Source organism: Benincasa hispida, chromosome 1, assembly GCF_009727055.1.
Source record: "Benincasa hispida cultivar B227 chromosome 1, ASM972705v1, whole genome shotgun sequence".
NCBI classification, from domain to species: Eukaryota; Viridiplantae; Streptophyta; class Magnoliopsida; order Cucurbitales; family Cucurbitaceae; genus Benincasa; species Benincasa hispida.
In genome coordinates, this window is record NC_052349.1 from 5,908,637 (window position 1) to 5,915,492 (window position 6,856).

The window sequence follows — 6,856 nt, forward strand, 5'->3', positions numbered from 1 at the left end:
GAAATAATAAATAGAGAGCTACAATGTCGATTTTAAATCGATATTGTAACCCCATCTTTAATGTCAGTTTAAAACCGACATTAAAGATCCGCTTTTTTATTTTTTTAAGAAACCGACATTGTACATTCACTTTAGTTTTTTCCAACCGACATTAAAGCCCAAAATTCTTGTAGTGTTTCAACACTTTCTCACTATGATACAAACTCAGTTCAATACACTGATCAAGTCCCTACAGTCGGATAATGGAGAATTTGTCAAGATACACAAAGCCTGTCATCAACTTGGCATTGCTTCCAGGTATACCTGTCCATATACATCAGCACAAAATGGAAGGGCTGAGAGGAAGCACAGACACATAGTGGAGACAAGGCTAACCCTACTAGCCCAAGCACATTTTCCCTTACATCATTGGTGGGATGCTTTCTTATACTCAACTCTACTGATTAATGGCCTTCCCACCCTTGTCCTAAATGGACAATCTCCAATGGAAGCGATGTTAAAAAATAAGCTCAAGTTTGAGGAGCTTCGAATATTTGGGTGTGCATGTTTCCCCTGCTTAAGACCGTACAATTCACATAAGTTGAGTTATCGCACAGAGAAGTGCATATATCTCGGCCCTGCTGTGAACCACAAAGGTTATAAATGCCTTAACTCCAGTGGTAGGCTGTTCATCTCTCGACATGTTGTGTTTGATGAAACTGATTTTCCTTATCAAGTGTCTTCTTCACCTTGCAGGACAACCAAGCAAGCAGTTTCCGTCCACCCAGTTTCATGGCTACCCCTCAGTTAAAATATACCACACAGTGACTCTATGCCCTCTACGTCCACAACCTCACCCTCACCAATTGTCAGAACAACCCACACCCAATCACCAACTGATAACACTACAGACAGCCCCGTCTTCCCACCTCCCTCTTCTGATCGTTTGCCCTCATCATTTAATGCCCAACCCATCGATCGTCTACCCACCAATTGTTTACCCCACGATCGTTTACCCTCATCGTGTAGTGTCTAGCTCACTGATCGCCTACCCACCAATTGCTTACCCAGCGATCATTTATCTAACGATCGTTCACCTGTCGATCCTTTACCCACCAATCATTTACCCTCATCATGTAGTGTCTAGCCCACCAATCGTCTACTCACCAATAGTTTATCCAGCGATCGTTTACCCACCACCCGCTTACCCCGATCGTTACAAACCAATTGTTTACCCCACCGATCGTTTACCCTCCGATCATTTACCTCGTGATTCACCATCGTCTACTGCCCAACCCACCAATCGTTTACCTTCGTCGTCCACTGCCCAATATTCACCCGATACTGTTTCACACCCTGTACCCATATTTAATCATCCCATGATTACCCGAGGAAAGGCAGACATCTTCAAACCCAAAATCCTGTCCTCCCAAACCCACAAAGACTGGTCCCTAACCGAACATACACGAGTCACTGTTGCACTCAAAATCACACAGTGGAACAAAGCAATGAGTGATGAATTTCAAGCACTGATGAAAAATTAGACCTGGACTTTAGTTCCTCCGTCACCGTCGATGAACATTGTTGGGAATAAATGGGTATTCAGAATCAAACGGAGTCCCAATGGCTCCATTCTACGCTACAAGGCACGCCTCATAGCAAAAGACTTCCATCAAAACCCGGGCATTGATTTCTTCGAGACATTTAGTCCAGTGGTAAAGGCGTCCACCATCCGGATCGTCATTAGTCTTGCTACATCGTGGCAACTGAGACAGTTAGATTTCAATAATGCCTTCCTTAATAGGATCCTCGATGAAGAAGTTTACATGTGCCAACTGCAAGGGTTTGTTCATCCTCAACTACCAAATCATGTCTGCCGCTTACACAAGGCCATTTATGGCCTCAAACAAGCACCAAGAGCCTGGAACAACACACTGAAGACAACACTATGTAGCTAGGACGTTCAGAATGCTAAGTTTGATACAACTCTCTTCATATGTCGGAGCACTTCTGCCTTGATACTTTTACTGGTATATGTTGATGATGTAATTATTATTGGCACCGATCCGCAGGTAATCAACAAGCTTGTAATAGCCTTAGACTCCAAGTTTGCTTTAAAGGATTTTGGCCAACTCCATTACTTCCTTGGAGTCCAACTGCACAATGTCGCAAATGGAGTTATACTGAATCAGGAAAAGTATGTCGAGGACCTACTACACCGCCTTGACCTTGGAAATCTAAAACCGGCACCCTCTCCGAGTGTTCTAAACAAGCAACTCTCCATCTCTGATGGCACTTCTCTTGACGATCCCTATATCTATCGGAGCACGATTGGCGCCCTACAGTACTTAACCACAACGAGACCTGACATTACATATGCGGTTAATTATCTAAGTCAGTACTTAAAGCAACCTATAGATGTTTACTGGCAAGCGGTGAAGAGAATACTAAGATATGTAAGTAGCACTCGATACTTTGGCCTCTACATTCAATAGGGGTTTTGTAACACTCCTGAAGTTTTTTTTTTTTTAAAGAATGAACTTTCGAGGACGAAAGTTCTTTGAGGAGGCAAGAATGTAACACCTCACACATTTTTTTAGTAATAATGTAATTTCAGTAACTCCCGGAGTTTTTTTTTTTCAAGAATGAACTTTTGAGGACGAAAGTTCTTTGAGGAGGGAAGCATGTAACACCCCACACATTTTTTTGGTAATAATGTAATTTCAGTAACTTTATTATTTGGAATTTCAGCAATTGTTATTAGTTGGAGGGCATTTTTGGAATTTTGGACTTCAAGTGTAAGTGCGGGAATTTAATTGTTAGCGTGAAATTATTCAAATTGGAAATTAATGGCAGGAATTAATTTTCTTTTGAAACGGAAAGGAATTTAATAGTATAAAATGGAAATGAATTAAATGTAATTATATTTATTTTCTTTTTTGTTTTATTATTATTATTATTATTTTGTAAATAAAAAGTCAAACCCCACCCCTTTTCTACCTCACGTTCGTGAGACCGTCCGATGCCGCCCAAAGTCGCCGCTCAGTTTCTTCTTCATGACCTCCGTCCACCACTGCTCAAGCGTCGTTCGCTTTTGACGTCACTGGATCTATTGATTTGGGTAAGATTTCTGCCGTTTGGGTTTGTTTTCGGTTGATTCTTGAATACTCATTTACTTTTGACATCAATTGGTTAATACCCATTGTGTTTCAACTTTGGATTCAAGTTTGTGAAGGTATTGAGGTGTTGTTAAGTGAAGTTGGAGTTCGTTTTAGCGAGTTTTGGTATGTTTTATGCTTTGATTACCCTCTTGTGGATTAATTTTGGTTGTTGAGAAATTTTGATAAAGTCATTTGGAAGTGATTTTTTTACGAAGCTACATATGAATAATTTATTTGAGACATTGGTAGTGAAGTATGTATTTGATTCAAGCTTTAATCATGTAAGCCTAGTTTCAAATTATGATTAAGGGGTTGATTCAAGAATTTCATTCAAGATGAAGAAGAGTTTGGTTTGCTAATTATCTGGACTTAAAATTAGAGGTTTGGAAGGTGAATTCGAATTGGACCACACCTTAGGTAAGGTTATCTGGAAATATTTTGTAATATTTGGGTGTTTGGAATTTGGCCTTAACTATTAATTTTAAAGCTTGGTTTATGTTTAGGCTTGATTAAGGATTCAATAATTTCACAAAGATTCAATTGCTTTTTGGTTCGACCTAATATTAAGGTAAGTAATCTTACTACTGGAACTTCCCACGGGTCAGCATTAGATATATGCTAGCATGATAAATGAATGTTATGGCAGAATGACAACATGATAGATTGATAGTATAACATGATCAAAGTACGTCCTGTTATGAGATCTGAATTATTTATTTATACACATAGACACTTGAATGCTAGTATGAGATGGTATGTGCTTCCATATGGTTGTATTTGATCTGATGATGTTGAGGTATACATGTATGTTGTAGAACCATGATTTTGAGGTATATGTGTATGTTGTAGAGTCATGATGTTTAGGTTTATATGTATGTCATAGATTCGTACAGTGATGATTATGATGTTAAGACTGTGCAAATGTCCTTACTGATTAGTTAGATGCCCATTAGATTTTGTGTTTCCTTCGGGATTCACCAGTTTGTGTCTCCTTCGAGACTCATCAGTTTGTGTTTCCTTCGGGATTCACCAGTTTGTGTTTCCTTCAGGATTCACCAGTTTGTGTTTCTTTCGGGATTCACCAGTTTGTGTTTTCTTCAGGATTCACCAGTATGTGTATCCTTCGGGATTCACCAGAGGTAGTAAGCATACTTAACTACAGTAGGATAGGACTCAGTCTCTTTCTTGTTTCAAGAGCAGTTTATATGTTTCACCAGAGGTGGGTATCTAGAGGACATAAATGCCCAACCCGACCCCAGTAGTGGGGTTACTTACTGAGTATTTTATACTCATTATTTCACATATTGTTGTTTCAGGTAAGGGTAGAGATGCACCCGCGATGAACAAGCAGAATTCAGGATCGAGCCACTAGGACTAGTTTTTACGCTTCCGCATCATGAGATTTAGAGTTATTTTCATGTTTCCCTTAATTTTTAGTTTTGATGTTTAAACTTACTTTTAAGAATCGTTTTTCAGACTTATTTATTATCCTTTATGATTTATCGGTACCCTACTATTGATTTAGTGTTTGAATTTAATGAAAGTCTTTTGAACTTACCTTATTTAATTAGCATTTATTTCACTATAACCGAGTATCGTTTTGAGTTCCATGCATGCATGTATATAATAACGACCTAACTTAAGTCTTAGGGGGTCGGGTCGTTACAGGTCCGACCTATCTGTTTCGGCCTTCTTCGATGCCGATTGGGCAGGCAATATAGACGATTGAAAATCAGTTGCTTATTGCATCTTTCTTGGTGGTAATCTTGTCTCCTGGTCCTCCAAGAAACAATCCGTTGTAGCCTGGTCCAGCACGGAGTTTGAATATAGAGCACTTGCTCATGCCTCTGCAAAAATCATCTGGGTGCAACAACTATTATTTGAGATTGGTGTCAAACAGAAGTCGACTCCAACCTTGTAGTGTGATAGCCTCAGCATAGGTGCTCTAGCCATAAATCCGGTGTTTCATGCACAAACCAAGCACATTGAGATCGACATTCACTTCGTTCGTGATCAAGTCCTCACTGGTCAGCTTGATGTTCATTATGTACCATCTTCCGACCAAATCACTGACTGCCTCACCAAGACCTTAACACACTCACAGTTCTTCCACCTTCGATCCAAACTCGGTGTAGTAGAACTACCCTCTCATTTGAGGGGGGATGTTAAGGATGCCAACACAGCCAGCCACGTCACTAAAGGCAAATCTACTCAGCAGCTCTGTCAATAATTCAAGACTTCATAAAATTACAGCCTTACCCTTTTACCAAAAGAATAGGTTGGTTACAACAAGTGTCTAACCATTTTTTGTTGTTGAATTATTCTTGCATTCCCAAATTAGGGATTCCATGTTGTATAAATATCACACCTATGTATATTTCAAAATACAAGAGAAATATAGAAAGGAAAGGTTGGCACAACATTATCGTCCACCATAGTACACATTAAGACTATTGTCTACCTCTTCAGTATTATCATCTACCTTTTCAGTGTTATCATCTACCTCAGTGACGTTATTGTCTACCTCCTCAATACTATCATCCAGCGACGTTATCGTCTACCTCCTTAACACTATCGTGTACCTCGGTGTCGTTATCGTCTACCTTCTCAATACTATCGTCTAGTGACGTTATCGTTTACCTCCTTAGCACTATCGTGTACCTCGGTGACGTTATCGTCTACCTTCTCAATACTATCGTCTACCGTCCCTTTGTATACCTCTTCAAACAACTACGGGCACTTCAACTTCTCGCGTGAGTCTGCCATCCCCTTCAACTTCCAAATCTCAACTTGGTTGATGCCGAATGCCGTTGTTTGTCTCCGTTTTTGGTTGTTGCACACAGGTGGTTGATGACGGACAGAAATGCACGTCATTATAAGCCTTTTATTTAGAATTTATGAGGGATGTTAAGTAGGAGATGTGGCTATTATATTAAGAATTCATGAGAAAATGAGTTTACGTCGATCGACATTAAGAATCTCGGCTAACCCACTTTTATGTGTTATTATGCATTCAATTTTCTATCTTTGTAGCTAATGCAAGAAGCGGTCGCATACACGGAAGCCAGGCTATCGCAAAGAAGACCGCATGCGGGGAATCTCTCCATCGCAGATGCGAACGCATACGTTCGATCGCATAGATGTTGCAGCCATTAACTGCATGCATCCATCGCATAGAAGTTGCAGCTGTCAAGTGAATGTGGTCATCGCAAAGAGATTGCGGCTATAGAATAATAACTATAATAGAAGGGCGATCGCAAGGTTGGTGAAATGCAAGCATGAACGCATACAATGGGATTATAAAAAATATGATGTTGACATTTCACCTACCACGCCGTTAGCAGCAGAGATTCAGAAAAGGACCATTACGCCGCGAGTGTCAGATTCAGAGCAGGTCTATTAATGTCATCGACGATCAAGCTCTATAAATAGAAGTTGTTGAGCAGAACTTCAAATTATCCAAAGTTTTCCGCTTGAGGTTCCCTACCTTAGGGCGGATCCTTGTGATCCAGACCAAAGCATGAGAAGATAGTCTTGAGAGTTCTTCATCCCTTCAATCATTCTAAGTGACGACTGGAGCCTTCGTTGGAGTTAGAGCTTGAGAGAGTCTATGTAAACCCCGAATTCTAAATTTCCTAGACAAGTATGTTTAGCCAAATGAATGATATATTAAATATCTAATAAGTGAAAATCCATTTTATTTATAGGAGTTGTGG